This window comes from Protopterus annectens, chromosome 11.part0 (assembly GCF_019279795.1).
Source record: "Protopterus annectens isolate FY-2018-M chromosome 11.part0, PAN1.0, whole genome shotgun sequence".
NCBI classification, from domain to species: domain Eukaryota; kingdom Metazoa; phylum Chordata; order Ceratodontiformes; family Protopteridae; genus Protopterus; species Protopterus annectens.
The window spans coordinates 1,030,816,746-1,030,830,060 of NC_056745.1; the positions used below are offsets into that span (position 1 = coordinate 1,030,816,746).

At 40.7% G+C, this 13,315-nt stretch overlaps 1 non-coding gene across 1 annotated transcript; it reads left to right on the forward strand.

The window, feature by feature from the left end:
• The first annotated feature begins 11,503 nt into the window (after positions 1 to 11,503).
• Positions 11,504 to 11,662, forward strand: LOC122815996. The gene has a single exon (XR_006367023.1). It is a non-coding gene; the product is annotated as a U1 spliceosomal RNA (small nuclear RNA).
• Positions 11,663 to 13,315: the final 1,653 nt, after the last annotated feature.

Consider the following 13,315-nt stretch of genomic DNA (forward strand, 5'->3'; position numbering starts at 1 on the left):
CTTTAATTATTCTACATTTATCTAAAAATGCCATTCATTATCTTCATGACATTATTTCTCCATATTTCCTATCATAAAGACCTATGGTCTGAAAAACTCTTTCGCATTGCACCATACCAATTTTATTCAGTGTGGCATTACCAAAAATAAAATGAATAACAAGTTGTCAGGCTGTCAATTCTATTAGGTGCACATACACTCAATAATGAAAACCAATCTGCCATTTTAAATATACTGGCCCAGTCTTACATTGTTTCCCCAATTTTGATCTTAATTTCCAAACCTGACATTCAACAGATAGAAATTCCTGCCCATATAACAGTAGTCCATACTAATAAATATAGTCTGATGTACTCTAATTAGTTCTGCTGCAATTTTCTGTAAGCAAATATGAACCTCATGAATGAAAATATTACCTTCTGTCAAAATATCACAACATAATACATCTATCAAAAGATATAAAAAGAAAGACAAGAAAAATCAAGCCCTGTACTTTCCTCATTTGAAAATAACTATATTGCTTTATCTCCCCAAACCTTCTACAATCTCCTTTTATTAAAATTTAAAATGAGCATTTTGTAGAAGAAAAACAGACAGTTGTCTTCTAATGAAAGACAAAATTCAATACCTCCTAATCATCATCATCATCAACCCCCTTTTACCCATTTTCTACATGGGATTGGGGTGTCATGTCAGCTGTCACCATCTATCTCTGTTCATTGCCACTCTCCTACCTTCTTCAACACTCATGCCTCACTGTTGCAGGTGTCACACATCCATTCACCTCTTTGCTGGAAACCCTTATTTCCTCTTGCCATCTTCTTGTCTGATCCAAATCTTCTTCATCAGATTATCTTCTGCTTTTTTGCACATGTGCCTGAACTACCGTAATCTATTCCCTTTGACCTTTTCTGCAATTGGAGCTACTTTGGTTTCTGCTCTTATGTCCTCATGTTTTCATCTCTTCCACAGTGTGCATCCTACCACCAGTCTCAGGAACTTCATCTCCATCACATCTAGCTTCCTCAAGTGCTCTACTTTTAGTGCAGTAGTACTGGTCACACCACTGTTTTGTACACCTTACATTTCAGCTTCTGTGACATTCTTCTGTCAGATACTACACCTGACACTCTGTGCCAGTTGGCTGCAACCCCTCTGATTCTAGCTTTGACCTCTACATTCAGACTTCCCTTCTTCTCAGCCACCCATCCCAGACAACTGAAGCTGTTAATCTGTTCCACTATTTTCCCTTCTGTCTCAGTTCTGAGCTCCAATATTTGCTGCCATTATAACTGTCTTATCTCTGCTCAGTTTCATCACATTTGCCTTCAGTTTTGCATTCCATTGTCCTATCCTTTGCTGAAGTTCTTGCTCAGAGTCTGCCTGCCATGCCACATCATCTGCATACAGCAGTTTTATTGGTCTGTTTCCTCTGACCTGTTTGCTAATGTAATTCATCACTAATATGAATAGTATTGGGCTCAGAGATGAACTCTGGTGTACTCCCACTCCCACTGGGAAACCCTCTGTGAGACTGAACATTGTTTATACTCATGTTATTGGGTCCTTGTACATAGCATAAACTAATTCTACCAATATTTCTGGGGCTTCAAATCACCACAGGACTGCCCAAATCAGCTTTCCTGGGACCTTGTCATATGCTTTCTTCACATCTAGGAATGCCCAGTTAGACTCTTTCCTCATCTCTAGCTTTTTCTTAACTATCTGTCTCACCACAAACATCAGGTCGGTTGTGCTGAAGCCTGATCTGAATCAAAACTGCTCACCTCCTGTCTCACTTTCTATTACTTTGCATATTCAGTCACCCTCTCCAGAACATTTATGCAATGTGACTGGAGTTTGACACCTCTGTACTGTCCACAGTTGTGACTGTCCCCTTTGTTCTTGAACACTGGCACCAGTATGCTTATTTTTCACTCATCTGGTATATACCCTTCTCTCCACACTGCTATGAGTACCCTCAGGAGCCATTTCTCCCCTAGTTCATCCAGTATTTTTATCATATCTACTGTAACCTCATCTGAGCTTGCTGCCTTCCCTAAAATCATTTACCTTAGTGCTGTTCTGACTTCTTCTATGGTGGAGTCCTCCTCTTTTCTCATCATCGGTTGTGTTTATGGCAATACAGCTTCTGTGGGGTTTTCATCATTAAGAAGTTGCTGGAAGTACTCCTTACAAATACCTTTGATGTCCTGTGGACTGGTGAGCAGGTTGTTGCTGGCATCATCTTACAAAGGGTGTCTGACTATCTTCTTTATCTTTCTGTCTTTGCCTTGCAACCTGGTATAGTTTCTTTGTGCCATCTACTGACTTACTTTCCAGAAGCTGGAAGCTTCTTTGTTAACAAACCAGTATTCCTTCCTAGCCTGGTCCATTTTTTCTATCTCCCACTTTTTTCAGCACTCCTTTCTTTTGATGACTTCCTAGACTTCTGCGTTCCACCACCAGATTTCCTTATGTACCTTATTTCATTACCTGGCACAGCCACATATCTGTTCTGTAGTGCTCACACATGCTGTTTTGAGAAGCTGCCATTCTTTTTCAACTCCACTTTTTCTTCTTCTTCTTGAGGTGCTAGAGCCCTGAGCAATTCCTTGAACTGTTTTTGCTTTTTCTCCCATCAACTTCCGGGTCTTCAGCCTGGGCTCTTTTGACTGTTGAGCCTTCACTGACCACTGCATGCAGATGATTATGGCAACCAGTGGTTTATACTGTGGTCTGACTGTTTCACTGCGGATGACTTTGCAATTACTGATTCTACCCTAATGCCCTTTCCTTACTAGGAGGAAGTCTACTTGCGTTAAATCTAGAATGGCTTTTCTTTCTTTGCCTCACCCATTTGACCCCCGACAGTCTTCATATCTTGCTCTGTCTGTCTGCCCCAATATCTGCACTCAAGTCACACATTATTAACACCAATTCATGTGGTCCTCTTTTATTTTGTAGGTCCCGCAACTGCTGCCTGAATGCTTTCTTTTCCTGACTATCACATTCCTGCTGTGGGGCATACGCTGCGATTATCAATACTGCTCTACTGTTAGGCTGGAGTCTTATTGCCATGAGTCTGTCATTAATTCTGATGATATCCCTCACTGCCTTCTGAAGCCTCTCACTCACCACAATTCCCACACTATTTCTACCCTGTTCTCCTCTGGAGTAGTAGACTCTGGATTCCAAGCCAAGCAGCTTTGCTGCACTGCTATTCCATCTTGTCTCATGGATACATAGGATGTCCAACTTACTCATTACTGTCATGTCATCCACTTCCAAGCTACATCCCATCAGTGAACCTACACTGATTGTAGCAATTCTTTGTTCATATTTAGGAAGTCAACCTTTCACACAACAGAGCTATTCCAGGTAACGCAAGCTGAGCAACTGGACAGCAGCTGTCTATTAGCTTATTAACCCAGGGCTGCTGGGCTTTATGGCAGGCACACACTGACCAACAGGGGCACATATACCCCTCCCACCATTAACATGGGTCTCCTGCCATAGGTCCAAATAAGCTGGGCAAATACTCATGGCCATTTTGCAATATTAGTCAACACGACCAAATCACCTAGAACCATATTTTACACCATCAAGTGGCTAGCCTGGCCATGGCCTAATCAGCATCTTTAAACTAATGACATTTAAGAAAAAATAAATCACAGACAAGCATTCACTACCTATTTATCAGTTTATTCATCTCATTTATTCCTTTTTCCATCTTTTCCAAATGGAATCGGTCACATTTATATCAGTTGCCACTTCTTTTTCTGATAATTCTAAATGTTCTTGCAAAACCTTTATTACATTTTCTGTCTGGAATTATTCTGTTATTATTTCATGAAACATTTTTTTTGTGTCAAAAAAAAATCATCATTCCCCAGCAGAAGCATTTTCCTGTAATTCTAGATTATTAACACATTCATTGTGCCCTTGCTGTCACAAACAGTCAGGTCAAAATTGCAGTCACAAACAGTCAGGCCAAAATTGATGAGTGCCTTTACATTTAAAAAAAAAAACATATGACAGACTGAAAAAATCAAGATGCCGAGCTCCATGTGACCATACTCTAGAATTACATTTAAAAATATATTAAAATGTATATAGAGTCCAAAAGTGATGTTAAAATATAGAAACATCAATACATTATGAAATAAACATGTTTTTCAGTCTGTAGGTTTGGTTCTTCTTTAACCATCTGACATATTTATTTTGAGGCCCTGTACATGGAGAATTAGTAAATGATTTTGAAAAGGTCTTGTTGCCATGGTTTACAATATATGAGCAGTTTACTGATAGAGATGTTTGTGAATTTAAATGCAATAGTTTGCTGTGGGATGTTAAATTTCTAATGGTGAAGAAATGTGTATTATGATAGAACCTTTACTAGCAATGAATGTTCTCATACCCTGAATCTACTTAATTGTATGACTGCACAGGCAACACTATAATGTGTCATATTATGCCACAGTGGGTTAAGGAGTGTGAAGTTCAACTGAGTCATTCTGAAGCTTGCATTTTTGGGTGACAACACACTGCCTCTTCAATCCTAGCTCTATGAAGGTGTGATATATTTAGTCACGATTTTCCAAAAACATATACTTTTGTTCTGCTGTACAAAAGGTACAGATGACAGAGACAGCAAGTTAACTCTGAGAATTGCCTTGATATCAGCACAAGGCAATGATGACCATAGAGCTAGAACTAAAAAACAGGAAAGTAAAGGTCCTATATGGGGGCACAATAGGAAACAACCTTTCCATATGAAAAGCCAGTAGGTTAAAGTGTGGTTGTGGTCTGTAATTGTGATGTGTCAAGTGACAACTGATATGTCTGTGTTCATTATCTGAACATCAAAAGGAAATACTTAATGAGACGTATTGCTAGAAGGGTTTAGCTAGGATTTTGAAATTGTAAACTAACCCCTAAAATGTAGCCCCTTCCCAACTACAGCATACATTTTACACTGCTATACAAAAAAACTTCAGAAATGACAGGCTTAAGCAAAAAAGACCATTTGACTCACCAGATATTGTAATAAAACAGCCATTTAACAAAATGCGCAATGTAATAGCATATATCCATGGTAAATAAGCCCAACCTCTTTTTAATTTAAATGTTAGCATATCTCATTACACAAAATAAATAAACTATTTCAGAAAAGTATATTGCAGCACACATGGTATTGCATGGCTACACTCTTCCACTGCTCTTATCAACCACTGGGGTCATTAAGTGCACAAATTTGCCTTTTCTCAACCAGCCCATCAGTGATTCAATATCATAACTCTGTTTTCATAATTGGATATTTGGCTCTGCCTACATAAATTACTACTAATTGTGCATACCACAGTAATACCTGGATGAGTAACAATGTTTAACCTTAATTCTCATCATGAAAGTATAACAGCAAGTATGTTTTCAGACAAAGCATTCCTTCAATTGATCAAAAAATATCATTTTCGGGGCATAGCAAAATTAGATGCTGTTTGGTATTAAACCCATGAACTATCATGATGAGTTATCAACTAATATTCCAATGCAGCATTAGTCAACATCATCAAATCATTTAGATGGCTAGCCCTGACATGGCTTTCAGTCTGTGATATCCTATCCAGAGGATACTGAGCACCACAGTTGATGATTAAAGCAGTTCTTGTGCACAACTCTTCTCCCAATTGGCACCTCCTATGTTTTGTGCTGCCAGCCATGACTCCATTCAAGTTTTTGGGTGCACTCTGATTGGTTGCCTCTCAAGTTCATTCCTGAGGTGGAATCACCCAACGTTCTGTGAGGATCCCCACACAGACACTGGGAGAACATATAAACTCCATACTCACCTTTACCAGAGGTAAGAATCAAACACTTTAACTTATGCTTGGGAGACAAAGACCTTAATCATTATATCAATGAGATCTTCTCTGCATTCATTTATCAATCACTCTTTCCAGCATTTTCATGCAATGTGAAAAGATTTTGATACTTCTGTTGTCCCACAGTTATGGATGGCCTCTTGGTTCTTGTACACACTAGTACTAGAATTCTTATTATCTAGTGATTTGGTATATGCTTTCCTCTTCATACCACTAAGAGTACCATCTGAAGCCATTTCCCTTAATGCTCACCTGACATTTTGATCATGTCTGCCATGACTTCATCTGAGTCTGCTGCTTCTCCTGAATTTCATTTTTCTTTGTACTGTTCTAAGTTGTTCTGTGGCAAATTCTTCTTCTTCCTCTTTTATTGTAGTAAGATAGAAGATGAGCAGTTTGGATTAATTTCAAGATGCAGCACAACTGATTCAATACTTGCTTTGAGACAGATATTGGAGAATAATAGGGAGAGGAGGAAAGAGTCTGAATTGGCATTCTAAGACATGGAGAATAATATTTTATATCATTGCTGGCTGACTTCAGAGTTGTGCACTGTTATTTTTGCTTCACTGTATAGTTTTTCAGATTTCTGCAGAAGGTGTTGTTTTTACCCTCCCATTCTTATCTTGTTGTTTAAATTTGGAGGCTTTTGCAGTTGCCTGCCCCCACTGTAGATTTGATCTGAGACACTCCCCCCAGTCCCATCTCTTTACCTCATTCTACCTAATAGACTCCTTCTGCACTTGTTTTTAGTCATTTTTAATTTAATTGCATTTTTTAAACTGTTTGGTCTAACATTGCTACATACTCAAGTGTGCTAGTTTACACTGCATTTGAATTGTTTTTACTGCTGTTTTAGCTAGTTTTCTGTATAAAAAAATCTAAGCCTGTTTCCTACCTTTCCTGTAACTAGTGTAGTCCAGATTCAGATTTGCTGTATCCAGGACTGTGTGTAAGTTTTTGAGCCCCTCAAGCTTTCTGTGCTTGGAGGGAAGCCTTCTAGCTTATCAGTGAGAGTGATAATCACTAGGTAACCTATCTACCACATAAGGAGTGGTTCTGGCCCAGAAATTGTAGTTATTGGCAGTCTGGGCAGTTTTTCCATCTCTCTCAACTTTCTGATTTAAAAGCCCGGATTTGCACTTGTTTTCCCCCTTTCCTGTAACTAGTTTAGTCCAGATACAGATTCTTAGTTTTAGCACTTGAATTTGCTTATTCTTGATCAGCACTTGTTCAGAACTTGTTGTAAGCACTAAGTAAGCTATTAATTACTACAGCACTCAACCTTCCTCATTACCTAGAGGAAAACAGTTTTGGTACTTACTTTCCTCGCTTGCTTTGAGAAAAACAGCTCTTGTACTCACTTTCCTCACTTATCTAGAGGAAAATAGTTTTTTATTCAGGCATGTCCAAGGGTCAGTTCCCAGTGTTCTGTCCTGTCTATCTGATGAATCTGGGCATCTTGGGGCAATGAGAAATTGCCTCATGTACACAGACAACCCTCTCCTCCTACCACCCAACACTACAACCTGTGAGAGATGCACTTATCTAGCCAAACTGGAGGATAAGGTCTCTCCAAGCAAGACTGAACTTGACAGTCAACAGGAGAAGGTAAACACTTGCACCATACCACACTCATCACATAGTCTCACTATATCTACACCACCAAACTCCACACATAGAAGCACAAAAACATTTGCGGAGTTTCTCAATAATAATCTGCTCAAGCAACAGTGACCTCCAAAGCAGAAATGCAAGCAAACTCCACCTCCCAACACAACCCAAATGACACATAGCCCGCAGACTCAGTGTGCCACTCAACCACAGCCAATAAGGCAAAACAACGTACCCAGCACACTAGTCATAGGTGACTCTATAGTCAGGCACACTGATGTCCCACTCACCAGGCTAAACAAGGAGAAGGCTACTGTCAGCTGCCTGTTGGGTGCCAGGATCCGCCACATAACCCACACACTCAGGTCACTCCACAACAAGTACAAATATGACTCTGTCATTGTCCGTGTTGGTGTGAACGACCTGAGATGTACCTCCCTGGACTATACGAAAAGAGACATGGAAGAGCTCTCCAATCTTGTAGCCCAGGCAGGTATGACCCTAGACCTGAGTAGCATTCTGCCATCACCCAAAATGAAACCGCAGTAAAAGGACAAAATGATTGACTTCAACAATTGGCTAAGCTTCTGGTGTCATTCTAAAGGGATCCAGTATCTGTCTGCCTGGGATGACATGGTCGACAGACTACGATGCTTTGCCAACGATGGCCTGTACCTGTCACCCCTGGGATTCCGGATACTGGCTAAGGTTCTTGCCGCCCCTATAATGCCTTTTTTAGGTAAGGTTCAAATGACAAATTCACCACCTTAACAGGAACAGGCAAGCAAAAACTGAGGGTGATGCTACTCCATGCTAGAAGTCTAAATCTCAAAATGCATTCACTCAAGGCACTCCTTAAAATGGAGAACATTGATATCTGTGCAGTGACTGAGACCTGGTTCAAGGCTCCAGAGAGCACCCCTGCACTACCAGGCTGTAACTCATACCACACTTTTTGGCCATGTAACTTGGACAGGAACACCATAGGTGGAGGTGTATCTATATTCATTAAGGATATCCACACCTCCAGGCTAGTTGCTCAGCATAATGCATCCGAGGTTATCCGAGTGCAGCTAACTCTGAGCAAAACTACAATCCAAATTGTAGCTTGCTACAGATCCCCCACCATACCCCAGGATTCCCACTCCTCTTTTCTTGATGTACTGGAAATAATTAGGGTTCAACCAAACACCCTAATAATGGACGATTTCAACTACCCCATCATTAACTGGGAAAACTACTCATCTACCAACTCCATCGCTCAACGTTTTCTGGAATTCATAAACTCCAATGCCCTGGATCAACTTATCCACACCCCCACCAGGGGCAACAATATCCTAGATCTAGTCATTACCAACATGAGTGACCGGTGTTCCACACCTGAAGTCAATGCCTCATTGGTCCGATCCCATAAGCTAATCACCCTAGATATCCACATCCTGCCCCCACCCCCCATTAAGGAAACCACAGTAAAAAATTTCTCCAAAGCCAACGTCATACTTCTTAAGAAAGAAGTGGTGAACTTCATGGCACCCATGCAGATGGACAATATAGTTACAACTACTGAATCCTACAAAATTGCACTTTATAAGCACTTACACAAGTGCCTGGATCATGCTATGCCAAACAGAACCAAGATGATATCCTCCAAAAAAAGGAAGCCAATCTGGTGGTCCCCTGCCATAAACAAACTGTACAACAGAAGGAAAAAACTGTTGCAAAAGAGAGTAAAGTCCCATGAGTGGAGGAGCTCCCTGGTCAGCCTCAGTAAGAAGCTGCGATCCCTGATAAAATCCTCCAAAGCTAGTTACAAAAACAAAATTGCAACTGATTCTAAAGACAACCACAAAGCATTCTATAGCTACGTCAAGAATCTCAATGGCAATGCTCAGATCTGCTCTGAGTTACAGCACAATGGCACTAAATATACAGACCCAACTGATATTGCCAACATCCTGGCAGATAGGATCAGTGCTAACTTTACCCCTCTCTCATCCCCTAAAGAGCCCATCTCTATACAGGAAGAATGCAAAGTTCCTGTAGTCATGGCTGCACAGGTAAAAACTACACTCTCCAAAACCAAGAACACAGCATCCATGGGACCAAACATCCCAGGCTGCGTTCTACATGAACTACAGTATGAACTGGCACCCCACCTAAGTACCATGTTCAATCATAGCGTCACCTCAGACTTTGTGCCTGCTGAATGGTGCTCAGTGATGGTTCTCCCACTCCACAAGGGGGGAGCCACCACAGACCCCGATAACTACCACTCAATTAGCCTGATGAGCCTGTCTGCAAGGCCATGGAATGTATCATCATGGAACTTATACACAAAGACATTGGTAATCTTCAAACTCTGGACCCCACCCAGTTTGGGTTTGTAAAAGGCAGATCATGTCTCCTAAACCTGATAGACTTCTTTGAAGCAGTCACCAAAGCTGTAGACGAGGGTAAGGTGGTTCACACAGCCTATCTAGATCTTGCCAAGGCTTTCTACACCATCCCCCACTCTTTCTAGATAAACTCACTAAACTAGGTATAAATCCCTATGTCACAAGATGGGTTGCCAACTGGCTCACTGACAGAACCCACATTGTGAAAGTAGCAGACTCCAAATCCGACTTCAGACCAGTGACAAGTGGAGTACCACAGGGATCAGTCCTGGGTCCTTTCCTGTTTGGTATCTACTTCTCTGAAGTACAGGCTAACACAGAAGGTCTTTGACTAATGAAGTTTGCAGATGACTGAAAACTATGAGCCATAATCAAAACTCCTAACGATGTGAACATCCTACAAAAGGGCCTCACTGAGACAGATGCATGGTGTCAAAGCCATGGCCTCAAGCTCAGTGCAGAAAAATGCATTGTCATCCACTTTGGTAAAAACTCTGTATCCATGAACTACAACATAGGCAGTAGTATACCTAACACCGAAAGAGTGATGAGACCTTGGGACACAGGTGGACAGTAGTCTCTCCTTTGATAATCACAACGCCACAGTAGTCAGGAAATCCTTCTACGTGACACACCTCATCACAAAAGGTTTCTCATCCAGAAAAAAAGAGGTCATTCTTCCCCTCTAATCATCACTCATTAGACCCATTATAGAGTACAAACGCCCCTTTTGGTATGTACCTCACAAGACATCTACAACTGGAAAGTCCGCAGAAATACTTCACAAAGAAGATTACCGGCCTCAAACAGATGCCCTATGCAGACCGTCTCAAAAAACTCCAGCTTTACTCCATCGCATATCGCCTACTCAGAGGTGATCTCTGCCTAACATACAAAGCTATGTCCAACCCAGAGCAGTTGGACATGCTCCACTTAAAGAAATGCCAATCCCACCGAGCTACACGCTCTAGGGACCTAAACCTTGTCACCACAATAAACAGAACATGCCGGAGGGATAGATTCCTGTACCAGAGACTTCCCATACTCTGGAATAAACTACCTATCTATATCAAACAAAGCTCCTCATTAGGACTCTTCAAGAAAAATCTTGATGATTGGATGGAAAATAGGAAATTCACCCCGGGGATCACTTCTGTGGCTTTGCTCAACAGTGGCACGGGAAAATAATTTTTTGGGTGGCAAAAGCCAGGGTACCTTTTTGGCTGGGCTTGTATAGGCCCTAGGTCCAATAGCCTAGTACCTACCTATGAATCTATGAACCTATGACAAGGTCCTAAAAAGCTGATTTAGGCAATCCTGTGATGGTTCAATCTGAAACATTGGCAAAATTAATGCAGGCTATGTACAAGGACCTAATAACACACTCTGAATAGTGATTCACAGAAGGGTTCAGAGTACTAGTTGGTGTGCATCAAGGTTCAGCTCTGGTAATGAATGCCATTAACAAACAAGTCAGAGGGAAGAGGTCAACAACCTTCCTGTATGTAGATGATGTGCCATTAGAAGCATACCCTGAACAGAAACTTCAGCAAATCATATTGGAATGGAATTTAAAAAAAAAACTGAAGGTACATGGGATGAAACTGAGTCCTTACATGCTGGGGGAATATCATAAATATGAAGGTGGTTTCTGTAGAACAAGGATCTCCAATTGCACTTCATTTGTATTGACCTCTGTGATTTATTCAAGTATGGTAAACCCAACTGCAAAATTTATGGCAGTGAGTGACTGTGCGCTGTTCCCTGATTAGGGGATGGGTTTGGCATACTGGCTAAGGACTTCACCCCATGGACAGAATATGCAGAGCTTGATTCTAACCTCGGTTATTGGTTAGTTTTAAAATGGGCCTGCAGGGCAGTTAGCCTAGTAGTCACCTATGAACATATGAACCTATCCGCATAGACCAGACAGTTGTTATGGCAACAAATGGAAGAAATCAGAAAAAGCTGAAATCTGAGACAGAAGGGAGAATAGTGGAACAGATTAACAGCTATTAGTACCCAGGTGAAGTAGATGAGGAAAATGGAAATCTGCATGTGTCAAAGCTAGACTCAGAATGGCTACAGCCAATTGGCACACAGTGGCAGGAGTGCTGTGTGATAGAAAAATGCCAAAGAAGGTGAAAAGTAAGGTGTACAAAATGGTGGTGTCACCAGTACTGCTGTATGGTACAGAAACCTCAGCAGTGAAGGCAGAGCAGTTAAGGAATTTAGAGGAGATGGAGAGGAAAAGCAGCTCCAATTGCAGAGAATGTCAAAGAAAACAGATTATGATGGTTCAGTTGAGCAGAAGATGATGTTGTGTGGAAGATTTGGGAGAGACAGTAAGAAGGCAATGTGAAGTGAGGGAATCCAACCAAGAGATGGATGGATTTCATGAGAAAAGACCTGTAACAGTCAGGCATGACTGTTGAAAAAGGTACGGAAGTGGGACTGAAATGAGAGAGAGAGTGAGAGACAGTCAGTGTGACCCCCATTGAGAAAAAGTGTGATGATGATGATGATGATGACTTCCCTGGGGGATACAACTATTTATTTATTGCATAGAGGAGACAGAATCTAATGGTAGATGTCATATGTGGTATGAAACTTTCAGAAATGCATTACATGAAAGGTAGTGAATAAATTAGAGTGTGAAATCCAAGGATTTATAGTCTGAGCTTGTATAAACATGCACACAGATATTACTTTTAACTACAATTTGATGCTGGACACTATTGCAAGTAGTAATTAAATTAGGTTGAAGAAGGAGGATTATTTTAACTGGTGTTAAGAGATGATGACAAACTAAGGAAAGAAGAAAGATAACAGCTGGTTTAAGATTTAAGGAGATCCAGTATAAGTCTTCTGAAACAACTCTTATGGTGTGGAATGGTACCAAAACCAGGATAAAGTGTAGCAAACACAGACAGCTTGACCCTGCTCTTCAGTGCATTAGACTATTTGTTCATGGGTGACAGGCAAACAACTTTCCAAGTGGACTTTGCATTACGTGTCTTGTTAGCAAAAGAGACACCCACCATTTCCACATTACACAATGATCCTTAATCCCACTTTAAAATAACAACACCAGGGCCAATAAGTTCCTTGCTGTTCTTTGGATTTTTAAGAAGGACCATTTCCTACCATGGATTTTCCTAACTGTATAGAGAAGTGCAAAACCCTCCTTTTAACCATAATGAGTACTACAAAACCATTTTATTTTATTTATTTTTCAAGATTTTTTATTAATTCAACATATTTACAATGCATACACAGAAAGGAAAAGCATTTTAAATAAATACTTTGGGGGGAAAATCAAATGTCTTGACTTTTTGAGGTACCCAGAGCCTCTGAAATAAACCATCCTTGCAGGGAAATGCAGAAAAGAAACAAGAGTAGTCATTTCTTCTATCCATG